The sequence below is a fragment of the Schistocerca cancellata genome, chromosome 2 (assembly GCF_023864275.1).
Source record: "Schistocerca cancellata isolate TAMUIC-IGC-003103 chromosome 2, iqSchCanc2.1, whole genome shotgun sequence".
Taxonomy (NCBI): domain Eukaryota; kingdom Metazoa; phylum Arthropoda; class Insecta; order Orthoptera; family Acrididae; genus Schistocerca; species Schistocerca cancellata.
In genome coordinates this window covers 425,468,467-425,484,390 of record NC_064627.1, presented here as the reverse complement: position 1 = coordinate 425,484,390, position 15,924 = coordinate 425,468,467, and the positions used below count along the sequence as shown (strand labels likewise).

The following is a 15,924-nucleotide window of genomic DNA, read 5'->3' as shown; positions in this document are numbered from 1 at the left end:
TGGGCATGGATGTGTGTGATGTCCTTAGGTTAGTTATGGTTAAGTAGTTCTACGTTCTAGGGGACTGGTGACCTCAGAAGTTAAGTCCCATAGTGCTCAGAGCCACTTGAGCCATTTTTTTGTTCAAGAATGCCTTACAAGCTTAGTTCTTGAATCTGCATGCGAGATTGTTTGGGCAAGGATCAGTATTAGCATTGGATATAAAATTGTAGTTGGATTCTTCTATCAGCCACCAGACTCATCTCCTGATCTAACCGAAAACATTACAGAAAGCCTAATTTTGCTTGTATGTAAGTTTCCCCATCATAGTGTAATAAAAGGTGAAGGCTTTAATCATCCAAAAGTCAATTGGGAAAGTTACAGTTCTGTTAGTGGTGGGCAAGGCATGACATCCTGTGAAATATTATTAATTGCCCTCTCTGAAAACTACTTAGAACAGATAGTTTGGAACCTCACTCATGATGGAAATATATTAGATCAAATAGCAACAAACAAACCTGACCTCTTTGAGGATGTCTGCATCGAAACTGGTGTGAAGCAGTTGTGGCAACAATGATTTCCAAACTACAAAGGCCAACTAAAACAAACAGAAAGATATATGTATTCAACAAACTATATTAAAAAGCAGAAGTGCAATTCTCAGCGAGGAACTTGGAGCTTTTCTCACATTACAGGAGCATGTAGAGGAACTTGGATCAAGTTTAAAGGAATAGTTGAACATACACTAGATAAGTTGCTCCCAACATCAGGGTAATTACCCTCTGAGGGGTGAAAAGAAATTTTCTAAGAGGTAGAAAACCAAAAGGGTGTGAGTGTGTGTCAGTCATGAAACTAAATTACTTTTAAAACTTCATTAGTACTATGACAATTTTGGAAGATTCTAATACTGATTAAATAGGTTATCAATAATTAGTTATTAGCATTAACACATGACACCATGCGGTGAAGGTCACAGGCACCTCACATAGGCCACTGAATACACACATACTTTGTACTTTAAATAGTACATATATGAGAGTAAAAGTAAGACATAAGTAACAAATGCTAAATCCCTCTTGAAAATATATATGCAAGTTGTAGATAGTTTCTCCAATAGAGCAGAAATTGCTTCATTATTTACTTTCAAATAGATATATGGATTAATTGGCTTGTTAGCACTATAGTGCTGTACACAGAATTATCATCATCATTTTTGTTGTTAAGGCGGTCAGACACGAAACGTTAACAGCATGATGTCTCGCAATATCTGCCACTTCAGAAGTATTAGGAGTCTAGCACTTAAGTGATTTACTAACAGTAACTATAGTGTACACATTTTAACGAGCTGGATTTTAAATGGGGTCGCATGGTGTGGGTGAAGCAAATGCTACTAGGGAGAGGAATAGTGCAGAGAAGGCATTTTTGGAACAAGTGTCTACCCTCACTGTGGATAGTTAGCTATCGTGACTGAGTCGTAGGTAGCACTCGCTGTTCACAGGGAATTGTTTCATCATTCATTATAGCACATACACACACACACACACACACACACACACACACACACACACACACACACACACGTACATACACACACAAACAGAAATGTGCAAACTAAATATTATTCATCTTTCATCATTTTAAAAACAAAAGTTTTCAAAGAAAAGGGTGGGGGGGGGGGGGTACTAATAATATCAGATTGCTCTCAGGGGTAGTGGTCTAAGGAAGGTTGGGAACCACTGCACTAGACAACTGTAATCCCAGTAGAACAGTTCATAAAGTGAGGGAACCTCCATGGTATACAGACACCATAAAGCAACTTCCATAGAAACAAAGACTACTGCAAAATAGGTGTAAAACAAAGCGTAGCGTTATAGATAGAAATGAAACGCAGTTGGCTGTGAAGAGAGCAATGTCTAAAGCTCTCAGTGACTACTGTGGCAGAATATTGTCAAATGATCTTTCACAAAACTCATATAAATTCTGGTCATATGTAAAGGCTAGTGGCACCAAAGTTAGCGTCCAGTCACACGTGGGTGAGACAAACTGAAGAGGAGGGTAACAAAGCGAATGCAGAAATGCTTAACTCAGTTTTCAAATATTGGTTTACGAAGAAAAACTCAGGAGAATTTTCCCCAATTTAATCTTCGTACTACCGAATAGCGAATGAAGTAAGTGTTAATGTCAGCGGTGCTGAGAAACAGCGGAAATTGTTAAAATGAACAAAGCTCCAGGGTCCGATGGTATCCCCATAAGATTCTACACTGAATTATCGGCTGAGTTAAGCCCTCTGACAACCATAATCTATCGTAGATCCCTCCAACAAAAAATATGCCCAGTAGTTGGAGGAAAGCACAGATCACTCCCATTTACAGAAAGGGTAGTAGACGTGATCAATATTATCGTTATCAATATTATCGGCATCGATTTGTTGTAGAATCTTAGAACATGTTCTGAGCTCAAACATATTGAGGTATCTCGAACAGAATGATTTCCTTAGTGCCAACTAGCTTGTAATCTGAAAACATCAATCATGTGAAACCCAACTCGAACTTTTCCCTCATTTCGTACTGATAGCTTTGGATTAAGGCAGTCACACGGCTGCAGTGTTTCTCGATTTCCGAAAAGCATTTTACTCTTTACTCCATCTATGTTTATTATCAAAGCTGCGATTGTGTTGGGTATCAAGCGAAATTTGTGACTGGACTGAAGATTTTTTGGTAGGGAGGACGCAGCAAGTTACCTGGGATAGAGAGTCATCAAAAGATGTAGAAGTAATTTCGGGTGCACCCCGGGGAAATATGCTGAGTACCATGCTGTTTCTGCCAATATTAATAGCATCCTCGAAGTTTTTGCAGATAATACAGTTATCTGTAATGAACAACTGTATGAAAGAAGCTACATGAATGTTCATTCACATCTTGATAAGATTTCAAAGTGGAGCAAAAATTTGGAAATATGCTTTAAATGTTCAGAAATTCAGTAAAAACTGTGTGCTTCACAAAATGGAAAAACATAGTATTCTATAACTACAATATCAATGTGGATTGTTGGAATCGGTTAATTCCTGCAAATAACTGGGTGTAACACTTTGTAGGGATATGAAACGAAATAGCACAAAGGCTCAGTCATGGGTAAAGCATATGGTATGTTTCGATTTATTGGTAGAACAGTAGTGAAATGCAATTAGCCTGCAAAGGAGATTGGTTACAATTCTCTTGTGTGACTCATCCTAGAATATTACTCGTATGTGTGGGACCCAAACCAAGTAGGACTAATTGGGAGATATTGAATGTCTACAGAGAAGGGCAGCACAAATGGTCACAAATTTGTTTAATCTATGGAAGGACGTCACAGAGATGTTGAAGAACCTGAACAAGCAGGCTCTTGAAGATGGACATAAAGTATCCCGAGGTAGCCTACTTACAAAGTTTCAAGAAACAGCTTTAAATGCTGGAACATACTACAGCCCCCTACATTTCTGTCCCATTGGATTAAATAGATTAGATTAATTACATCACACAGAGAGGAACTTAAATAACCATTCCTTATGTATTCAATGTGTGAACAGAACAGGAAGAAACCCTAGTAACTGTACAATGGGACATGCCCTCTCTCATGAACATCAAAATAATTTGCAAAATATTAGTATAGATTTATATGTAGAACAAATATTGTGCGTGTACCATTTCATAATAGATCGGCATTACTGTAAATAACTAAATAGACTGACACATTAGTTTTCTCTTTTAACAGAAGTGCATATTGACTGTATTTATCATAAATTAACGTTATTGTCTTGTAGCTCCACAAAGTATAGGAGGGGATTACGATGAATAGCCAGTCCTAATGCACTGTAGAACAATATTTATTACCAATAAGGGCATACATTCATAAGTGTTCCCACACGCCCTAATCTTGCCCCCAAGTGTGGAGCCGGCCGAAGTGGCCAAGCGGTTCTAGGCGCTACAGTCTGGAACCACGCGACCGCTACGGTCACAGGTTCGAATCCTGCCTCGGGCATTGATGTGTGTGATGTCCCTAGGTTAGTTAGGTTTAAGTAGTTCTAAGTTATAGGGGACTGATGACCTGAGCTGTTAAGTCCCATAGTGCCCAGAGTCATTTGAACCCAAGTGTGGATCACGGCAAGGTAGGCTGCATGGTGTATTGAGGTGGTGATAATACACGGAGATAGGTAGGCCTCCCAGGTGCGCTGTCTTTTTCCATGCCAAGTATGTTAGGCAGTGAAGTACACTGAATGGTGTATACACGAAAAACTTGGAGTTGGGTCGGCATATGGTGGGGACAGCCTTGGTGTGAGTGTGGGGACGTGTTGGAACTAGGATATGCAGGTGGTGTGTTGTCCAGTGTAGGTAGTGTTGAGGGTGGAGTGGAATCCTGTGGAAGTAGGCGTGGTACCTTGAAAGAGAGACTGCAGGTAGTAGAATAGTGGGAAGTGAGGGTGGCTGTATCATTGTCACGTGGCAGTGCGACGGTTTTACGAAAGTGGTGTTTGATGGAGCCATCTGTAGTCTGGCAGTCCGTGAACAATCCTTCAATGAGAAAATCATCGTCTGTGGTGAGATCCTCTGGAAGGGGGTCACTGACGTCTAATCTGAGCTTGGTGGTTGCTGTGTGGTGTTGAACACCTTAAAGCCATTGGGTGTTGGGCGTGAGTGTGGTTGGCAAGCTTTGTCATCTCCTACGAACTTGTTTAATGTTCAAGCAGGTTTCAGTCTGATAATGGACATGGTATTTGGTTTTTTTCATTGTGGTGGATGACAATGTGTAGTGCAGAACATAGTGTGTCATCTGTCAACATGATGAACTCACAATCAACGAGAGTTTTGTGGACAAACACTTTTGGTAATGAGTGTGGATGAGGCAGCGTTATTCAAAGGTGCGCTATATTTTTTTAATGCACATTACTAATTCTAGTAGATCAGTGGACATGGTTGTCAAGTCTTGAAGTACGAAGTCCACTGGGAGAGATAGTGTCTCGCCTTATAGAAGTACAGCCAACAATGCACATAGTCATGTCTGTATGCTGCACAGACTCTGTGAAGGATCAAAGGAATGCTTGTGACCAACGCCTCTCATGGCAAATGAGGGTGGCTTTTAATATGTGGCGCCATCGTTCAAGTATCCCCATTACTTTGTGGGCGATATGTTGTGGTTCTGAATTGTGTGGTAGTTCATTTGCATAGTTCAGAGATGAGTGCTGACTCAAACTGTCTGCCTTGAGCAGTTGTGATCAGCATGGGTCAGCCAAATATTGATATCCATGTTTCAATGAACGCTTTGGTGGTGGGTTTGGCTGTAATTTCTTAAATTGGTGTCGCCTCAAGCTTTCATGTGATTCAGTAGTTGACCAAGAGGATGTATCAGTAACTGTTGGAGGGTGGCAGTGGGTCGACAAGGTCAAAGTGACTGTGCTGGAAGCGTTCTTTAGGAATGTCGAACTCACGTAAAGATGACTGTGCATGGCTCAAAGCATTACTTTTTTTATGTGTTTTGCATGCATGAGACCATAGTTTACAGTCTTTCTTAACTCTAGACCAAACAAATTCGTCCATGACAAAGAGCCAGATTGTGAAGATGTTCAAAGGTGTCTCAACAAATGCGTCCAGGTGCATGTGGTGTACCCTGTTTTGAGAAGTATCACATACTATAGGCTAGGTCTCATCTGGGATACAGCAAGGTTCAGTTCTGAGGTTCGTGTCTGGGTCGTGGGTGAGTGGTTGTAACTGCATGTCATTTTGTGCCTTGGCGCAAAATCAACAGTGGATGACAGGGTGATGAGTTGAGAAAAATAATCTTCTGCAATGTTCTCTGTGCCTTTGAGGACGTTGACATCTGTTGTAAGCTGTGCTACATCGTCCATGTGTTGATACCATCAAGGACAAACATCTTTGGGAGGGTTGCAGATATAGTTCAAGTGGTTCAAATGGCTCTGAGCACTATGGGACTTAACTGCTGAGGTCATCAGTCCCCTAGAACTCAGAACTACTTAAACCTAACCGACCTAAAGACATCACACACATCCATGCTCGAGGCAGGATTCGAACTGGCGACCATAACGGTCACGTTGTTCCAGACTGTAGCGCCTAGAACTGCTCGGCCACTCCAGCCAGGGCAGATATAGTCCACAAGGGGATGGTAACAGCTGTAAATGATCAGGGGGTGTCATCAACGTCGTGCCTGAAGTATCATGATCCCTTGTAGAGTGCCAGAAGCTACTTGTCATAAGCTGACCACTTGCTTTGGAACTATGTGAATTTGCGGGAGAAGAACTGGGGTGGCTATGGGGCACCTTCAACTCAGCTCTGATATTGGCGTCGCTCATGTCTGCTGTTATGGTGAGTTGTGTGTCATGGAGGGGGTTTGCTAGGGTGACAACTTCCGTGAGGCAGTCTTTGATGGGCTCAAACACTGTCTGCAACTTGTCCATCCATACGGATTTACATTCATCAGTAGTATCTTCAGCAACCAGAGCTTGTTTTAGGGGTGCTTGTAAGGCTGCTGCTTGTGGAAAATGTCTCCTTCAAAAGTTTATCATTCCTATTAACCTGCATAATTTCTCGTAGTCTTGTGGCAGGGACAGTTGATGGCTGATCTCAACATGTTATGATGTGGGTGTAATTCCTGATGCATTTTTGATGGGTCTGAGGAAAACAACTTCTTTGTGGCGAAGTTCCCATTTGCCTTCATTTATTATTACACTATTGTAGCTGAGGGTGTCCAAAACTTATTTGAGGTAATTTTGTGTGAGTCCTCATCAGGTGAAAAAATTAGGATGTCATCGAACTAGAGATAAGAAAATGGGAGCTTGAAGAGTAGTCTGCCGATAAAGTGTTGTGATGTTTGGGTTGCATTTCTGAGTCTGCATGAACATACATTCGAAGAGGCCACATGGCATGATTATGGCTCTTTTTGGAATGTCATCAGTGAGTATAGGTATTTGCAAATATGCCATTTTACAATGAAAACTGGAAGGATTTGCCAGATAGTGAGTGAAGTCCTCTACGTTTCAAATGGGGCAGTTGCCTGTGATGGAGTGAGCGTTAAGGATTCTATGCTCGCTGCATAACCTGACAGAGCCATTTCTGTTTGGAACCAGTTTTATGGGTGAAGCCCATGAACTGTCAGAGGAGGGGGGAGGGGGACTATGCCTCTTTGTAACAGCTCATCTGCATATGCTTTGGCAACCTTTAGTAGGTCAGGTGGCATTCAGCGTGGTCAGTGATTTACCAGGGGATCCGGTGTGGTAATGATCTTATGGACAATTTAGTTTGTAATGGCGCACTATTTAGCACACATTTGCGAAGGATCACACAAAAACTCGGCATGGACGGAGCGAGTGAGTAATGCTCCACTAACTCTTGGAGTGTTCGCTGGAAGCAATGTCATGTGCATGTCCGTTGATATTGATAGAGGTACTGCATTGGCGTGTTATGGGCTTGGCAGCCAGTGGGAGGTGATGAGTGGAGGGACTGCCATAGATGGTCAAAGAGCTGCAGTATCTCAAGAAGTTCATACTTGACATCTTTAATCTTGTTCCTGATGGCGTCAATGTTATGATGTAATCGAAGATTCACTTCATGCATGTCAGAATAAAGCTGGTGAACGTGTTGCAACTGCTCCATAATACTGATGCACCCCTGAAGTGTCTGATGGTTGTTGGGACTGTCCTCAGGTAATGGAGGTCATGGGGCAGAGAGGACTGTGCCAATGAACAGGCATGGTCGAAGATGACATAAATGAAAAGACCACTGGTCAGCTGGAAGAGCCCGTTATTGGATAGGCCTCGGATCAAGCTGAAGTGTTTTAGGAAACTGGCGCCAATAACTGATTCTGGCATGTCTGTAACGAGAAATCTCCAGGTGCATTGCTTTGTGTGACACGGTAGAGTGTGTGAACCTGTGAGCCATAAACCTGAAATGACATGTCATTCGCCATAAGGTGTTGAACAGGCATATAGTCTGTTAATGTATCTGGTGAATAAGGTGGTGTAATGCTGATCTCAGAAACTGTGTTGACGAGGTATAAACGTCTGCATGTGTTGCCATACACAAAATGTCTGTTATCATGAAGTAAGCAGGACACGTGCAATCCGTCATTGACTCTTTTAGTGTCAAGGCGACGTAAATTTCCAGCATGCTCAGGTGCACCTCCAGCAAATCGAGCGACTAGTATGGGAAACTGCATGGTTGGCTGCAGTTGTGAGCAGTGGCATCATATGTTGTACAATACCAGCAGAAGGTGTTCTGCTCATGTGCAGTGTGATCGGCCAGGTGATGCAGCTATGCAGGTTGGCGAAGTGGTTAGTGATGCTCTGTGGGGGAATGGGCGCATTTAGCAGCATTCTATGTCAGTGTGCCATAGATGGCGGCGAGTCGATGTCACGTGAGGATTGTTGCTCCGAACATGTACAGAGACGTCAGAGTCAGTGATAATTCGCTGGGTTTGGTTCAGCTTCACATTGGCATGCCGGTGGATGAGCCATTTTGGAAAATGCACATCATGCACACTGTCATTGTTGTCCACACTACTGATGCAATGTGTGTGTTGTATGATCCAATATATTCAAACCACTAGTGTAAGACGAGCGTCCAGAGGTTCATGTCTATGGGAGACCATAGCCAGTTGTACTTGCAGAGGAAGTTCCACATTCTACAGAGTCCAAAGTACGTTGTCAGGCATGTGATGAATATCGATCTGTGTGCATAAGTGATGTCATAGTTGTGATGGGGTCTTGTCACTGAACACTTCGTAATGAATGATCTGATGAATTTGCTCCTCTGGGAAGTGGGCTGTAGTAGCAGAGAAGAGCACCTTTGATTGTCTTGTACTTGTTGTTTGCCAGTAGAGCAAGAATGATATCACTTACTGCGTCAATATGTTCCGTTAAGTGGCTTAATAACGTGACAAACTTGATCTCATCACTGAGGTTGTCACCCGGTGTGAAGATATTGTCCATGATGGCGAACCACAATGTTGGTTGGTCTGACTAGAAAGTCAGTAGTTTGATGTGGCCCTGTGGTCGAAAGATTACCAGGGCGATGTTCACAGTGGAAAAACTACCAAGTTTTGCCCATAAACAGGGTGACATGATGTGTGGGAAATGGTACAGCAGGTGATGCAGCCAACTGCATGAGTTGTGAAATGATCATAACCGCACGTGGCACGGTTGTGTCATCAAAATCGATTAAATTCATCTCCAAAAATGATATTTATTACCGTTAAGAACACACATACATAAGCGTGTGAACAGAGTCAAGTCACCAGACCAACTACTGTTCAAAAATTCTGTTGTGCCAGACCCTATTCGGTCGCCAGCGATATAACCTCAGGAAGCAGTGTTCCCACAGTCAATTTATTGATGACCATAATCTAAAAAAAGTTTCAAGGAAACAATAAATCAGTACCAATTTTTTCTTTTGTAATAGATATCTCGCTTTGGCTGTATATTTTTTCAGTTCTAAAACAATATCAGATCCGTAAATTAAATTAAAATTTACTTTAAAATCATTTGTTTGTTATTCTGTAAAGTATTGCACCAGGCGTAATACAGTCCCATTGTGTGTGCAGTAATTGAGCACTGACTGAGTTAAATGGTACTTGTAAGCAGTCGGAAATCGCCTTGACTACTGTCAAGTGATTGGAAACTGTTGGAGGTGAGTGTGTTGGGAAGGCTGTCTGGAGTCATGTGCCAGAGATACCAACGGCACCTCAAGTACTGCCCTCTCCTGTGAATACTGTCTCTTCTGCAGGAAATACAGGCTCTGTCACTAATTGTCCACCTGAATGTGAGTGTCATGTCAATGGTACGTGAGGCGTCCGGTACAGGGGAGACAGGGAGTAGAGAGAGCTCAGAATGCTACAATCATTCCCCTAAACAAATTGGAGATGCTGCCTTCCACTGTAAATGAAACTAAGCCAGTGACACTCAGTTCACTTGTTGAGAAATATGCTGAGTGCCATGTCAAGAGAAGGCAAACACAAAGAGGTGGAGGTCTGTTAATCACCTGCAGTTCAAATGTTCAGCTAATAAAATTGCCCCTTACGGAATTGGTAGCAAGAAATGAAAGGAACACCATGTACACGCAGTGTGTATACTTGAAGGCCTCGTTCAACATAGTAAATAGGCTATTCTGGCAACCACTGAGGGAATATTGTGTAGCCACCTGCAGGCTGCGGCACACATTGGAACAAACGATGTTTGTTATCTGGGCTCTGAGGTCATACTTATATCACTCAAGCGACTGGCAGAGAAAGTTCAGTATTCCAGCCTTGCTCACAGTGTTTCATCGAAGATTACAATCTGTAGCATTTTCCCTGGAACTAATTGTGATCCCCTGGTTCGAACCAGAGACTTCAAAGGTTTTGTGACCAGGTAGGCTGTGACATCATGGACTTGCACCAGAGGTCTGAGAATTGTAAGGTTCTCCTAGACTCCTAGACCGCTCATATGTGCACTCTACATCAGAGGCTGCTAACCAGGCAGCTATGTGTGTGCAGTGCACTCGAGGGGTTCTTAGACTAGGCAAATCTCCATTCAGCCCAGATAATGATAGCTGTAGGAGACACAGAACTGTCTGTGTAAATTCTGTAGAAATGCACCCATAGCTAAGACTATGAAAATCCTAGTGATTAACTGCCGAAGCATTCACTACAAAGTACCAGAGTTTGAAGTGCTCCTAAAAAGCACTGAACCTCACTTAATGCTATCTATAGGTATCTAGTTAAAACCCTAAATTGATCCACTGAGATTTCGGGGGAAATTTAATCATTTATCAAAAGGATAGGCCAATGGGAAATGGAGAAGGTTCATTTGTCTCAGTGTACAAGGAACTCATGTCCAAAGAGACAGAAATTGAAGCGTCATGTGAAACTGTATGGGCAGGACTCAGTATCAAGGGTGGGCATAAAATTATAACTGGATCCTTCTAACGATCACCACACTCACAATCGAGTGGGAAAATTACAGTTTTATTACTGATGGGCATGACAAAATGTCCTGTGAAACGTTACTAAATGCTTTCTCTCATAATTAACTAGACCAGATGGTTTGGAATCCATTGACGCTGAACATATATAGATCCATTGGCGACCAAGAAACCTGACTGCCTTGAGAATCTCCACATTGAAACTGGTGTCAGAGTCATGAGGCAGTTGTGGCAACAATGGTTACCAAAGTACAAAGGCCAACTAACACTAGAAAAAAGATTTATATGTTCAGAAAACTACATAAAAAAAGCAGTTGTGGCATATCTCAGTGAGGAACTTGAAACTTATTGTCAGGACAGGATAATGCAGAGGTGATAACAGCTCATGTTTTTTTTAAAAAAAGCTTACATTCACTGGATAGATATGTACCCAGCAGAACATAATGGGAGATACCTGCTATGGTATACAGTCACAGTAAAAAACCTCTAAAGAAACAGAAACTGCTGTAGCCTAGGTGTAAAACAAAGTGTAGGGTTATAAAACATCCTGGCAGATTAAAACTGTGTCCCGGACCGAGACTCGAACTCGGGACCTTTGCCTTTCGGGGGCAAGTGCTCTACCAACTGAGCTACCCAAGCACGACTCACGCCCCGTCCTCACAGCTTTACTTCTGCCAGTACCTCGTGTCCTAGCTTCCAAACTTAACAGAAGCTCTCCTGCGAACCTTGCAGAACTGGCAGAAGTAAAGCTGTGAGGACGGGGCGTGAGTCGTGCTTGGGTAGCTCAGTTGGTAGAGCACTTGCCTGCGAAAGGCAAAGGTCCCGAGTTCGATCTCGGTCCGGCACACAGTTTTAATCTGCCAGGAAGTTTCATATCAGCGTAAACTCCGCTACAGAGAGAAAATCTCATTCTGGAAACATCCCCCAGGCTGTGGCTAAGCCATGTCACCGCAATATCCTTTCTTTCAGGAGTGCTAGTTCTGCAAGGTTCGCAGGAGAGCTTCTGTTAAGTTTGGAAGGTAGGAGACGGGGTACTGGCAGAAGTAAAGCTGTGAGGACAGGGCGTGAGTCGTGCTTGGGTAGCTCAGTTGGTAGAGCACTTGCCCACGAAAGGCAAAGGTCCGGAGTTCGAGTATCGGTCCGGCACACAGTTTTAATCTGCCAGGAAGTTTCATATCAGCGTACACTCTGCTGCAGAGTGAAAATCTCATTCTGTAGGGTTATAGATAGAGATATGCTGAATGAAACACATTTGGCTGTTAAGTGGGCAATGTGTGAAATCTTCAATGACTGCAGTAACAGAATATTGTCGAAAGATCTTTCACAAAAACCAAGGAAAATCTAGTAAGATAGTAACTAAAATTGAAGGTAGCAAAGAAAAAGCTGAAATGCTCAACACCATTTTCAAATGTTCCCCTACAAATGCAAACCCAGGAGAATTGCCCCGGTTTAATTCTTGTTCCAGTGAAAAATGAGCGAAACAGGTATTAATGTCATTGGCATAGAGAAACAGCTGAAATCATTAACTTGCAACAAAGCACGAGGACCTGATGGAATCACAATCAGATTCTATACCCAATGTTCGTTTGAATTAGCACCTCTGTAGATTCCTCAAACAGAAAACCGTACCCCTTACCATGCAGTATCCTTGACGCTCATTTGTGGTAGAATCAGAGCTCAAAGCAATGAGACACAGTATGACCTCCTCATGCCAACCAGCATCGGTTCTGGAAACAGTGATCATGTGAAGCCAACTCATGTTTTTCTCATGATATACAGAGTGTCCCATTTATCTTGACCACCCTAAATAACTGTTTGTCCAGATGTAAATTACAAAATGTTCCAAGAAAATGTTTGTTAGCCGTCAGGGGGCCATCAATCAGCTTTCAATTGCTTTCATTGTAGCTTCGTTTTTTTTTTTTTTTTTTCAAATACTTGAACAGCGGTGTGACTTTTTTAAATGGCACCCTGTATTTTTTATTCGGTAATTCATTTTCTCTCCTAAATGCCTATTCACAAATGTATCACAGTGTACCATTCACTGAAACACAATGTTATTAACTACATAACACAACATTGACTTCGATGCTCCCGGCTCTTATTGCAAGTACTCGGGGTAATGGAACACATCCATGTGCTGACGGCGACAGAGGACAAATGTAAACATAAGTAGAATGCACATCTGTCATTCCGTCAACCATCGTCAGTTGAAGAGTTGTGTGAATAGAATGTACACCAACGAAGAGAAGGTAGAAATGCTACTCACTATGGGGAATGTAAGTTTGCAGAATAGTTATTGGGATACTCTTTTCTTATGTACGGGTATGTTTAGTACAGTAGTTTAGTCCTTTTAAACATTGTTGTGTAGAGTAGGCATACAGTAAAGGCTGTCCTTCCTACAAACTGCATCGACATAACGTTTCTTTTATTGTTGTTGTTGAAGGTAGGTGAAATGCTACGCAGGCAGCGGAACTGTACAGAGAGCGATATCCTGACAAGAACCCACCTTCCCGACGGATGTTTTCTCGTCTTGTTGCGATGCTTCATGAAACTGGAAGTTTCAACCCACGATAACGCAGTCGTCATAGGACTCCCACAGACGAAGCTGCCGAAGTTACTGTTCTCGCTTCCGTTGCAATGAATCCACAAGTGAGCACACGATACATTGATCACGAGATTGGCATTCCTAAAACCAGTGTACATCGTATTCTTAACGTCACCGGTTCCATCCTTACCATGTACACCTACATAAAGAGTTGCATGGGAATGATTTCCAGAATCGTGTACAGTTCTGTTAGTGGGCACAGCAGCAAATCCGCGCCAACCCGAACTTCTTCTCTAATGTTCTATTTACCCATGAATGTTCCTTCTCAAACAAAGGACAGGTAGATACAAGGAACATACATTATTGGTCCAACGACAACCCACGATGGCTTAGACAGGGGAACATCGGCGTCAATGGAGAGTTAACGTCTGGTGTGGGATGCTTGGTACTACAATTATTGGATCTTATTTCATCAATGGCAGTCTAAACAGCACAGCTTATGCCAACTTCCTCAGACAAATTCTTCCTGCTCTTCTGGATGAAGTGCCATTAAGAACCAGAATGCTTGTGTGGTATCAACACAATGGATGTGCAGAACATAATTCCTTGCGTGCACGTCGTGTTCTGGACCGAAGGTACAGAATGATGGGTTGGTCGAGGAGGAACAGTTACTTGACCTGCTAGGTCTCCTGATTTAAATCCTCTCGACTTTTTTCTTTTGGGATGCATTAAAGACGTTGTCTATCGCGATATTCCAACAACTCCAGAGCACATGCAGGAACGTATCATGTTTGCTTGTAATTCTCTTCAGCAGACAACACTGGAAGCAGTAAATAATTCTTTCATTCAACGAGTGCACCAGTGTATCGGTGTCCAGGGTCACCACTTTGAGCACCTTTGAATGTTCTACTCCTGGACAGTGGTACAGGAGAGTCAAAGTCAATTTTGTGTTATGTTTTTACTTGGTTTTCATTTCTTTTCTGACAACTCCAGCAAGTTGACGAGTTCGTGATCCCAGACTCAAATCCAGTGTTGTGTTATGTAATTAATAACGTTGTGTTTCAGTGAATGGCACACTGTGATGCATTTTTGAATAGGTCTTTAGGAGAGGAAATAAATACAGAATAAAAAAATACAGGGTGCCATTTAAAAAAATCATACTGCTGTTCATATCTTTGTAAAAAAAACAAAGCTACAACGAAGGCAATCATGCCGATTAATGTCCCCCTGACAGATAAAGAACATTTACTTGAAACATTTTGTAATTTGCATCTGGACAAACAGTTATTTAGGGTGGTCAAGATAAATGGAACACTCTGTATACTGAAAGTATGAATCCAGGCAGACAGGGAGAAGTAGTATTTCATGATTACCGAAAAGCTGTTGCTAGATCTGTGCTTATTGTCAAAAGTGCGATCGTATGGGGTATAAAACGAAATTTACTATTGGATTGAGGATTTTTTGGGTGGAAGGACGCAGCAAGTTATCTTGAATGGAGGGTCATCATCAGATATAGAAACAACTTTACTTGGGCCTCAGGGAAGTGTGTTGGGTCCCTTGCTGTTCCTATTGTATGTTAATGACCTTGCTGACAATATTAATACTAACCTTAGACTTTTTGCAGGTGATGCAGTTATCTAAGCTGAAGTGCTGTCTGAAAGAAGCTGCATAAATCTTCAGTCAAATCTTAATATTATCTCAAAATGGTGCAGATATTGGAATCTTGCTTTTAATGTTCACGAATGTTAAATTGTGCACTTCACAAAACGAAAAAACGTAGTATCCTGTGACAATAACATCGATGAGTCACCGTTGGAACCGGCCAAGTCATGCAAATATCTGAATGTAATAATCTCTAGAGATATGAAACGGAAAGATCGCTTAGTTACAATCATAGGGGAAGCAGGTGCCAGACTGTAGTTCCTTGGTAAAATAATGGAGAAATGAAATCTGTCTACAAAGAAGACTGCATGCAAAGCACTTGTGCGACCCATCCTAGAATATTGTTGATGTGTTTGTGTGTGTCTACAAAGACATTTAAACAACCATTCCTCCCACGTTTCAGACGTAAATTGAAGGGGAAAGAAGTCCTAAAAGCTGGTGCAGAGGGATGCATCTTCTGCCATTCTTTTCACTGCGGTTTGTGTGTGGTATGGATGTAGATGGCGATGTAGGTTGATAAAAACTAGCCACTCACCCGGAATAAGCTTCATAAAAATCTTTAATAAATTACCATCTATACTTCAACCTATGTTTTTAGAACTGTTTCGGATTAAATTAAGTGCGCAATTTAAATGATGAAGCCTGTGAATGATCATTGGCGGATAAAGATTCTTGATACGTGTATCTAATATGATGTTCAGAAGGAGGCACTGTTTCATGTTGGGAATAGTACTAAGACCATAACGATTGGTGCTATTAACAAAACGACAAAGAACACCGCTTTCGTCTACA

General features: G+C 42.0%; 1 non-coding gene across 1 annotated transcript; it reads right to left on the bottom strand.

Annotated features, from left to right (window-relative positions):
- Positions 1-11,489: 11,489 nt before the first annotated feature.
- Positions 11,490-11,564, bottom strand: Trnas-cga (transfer RNA serine (anticodon CGA)). The gene has a single exon. It is a non-coding gene; the product is annotated as a tRNA-Ser (tRNA).
- Between the last annotated feature and the right edge of the window lie 4,360 nt (positions 11,565-15,924).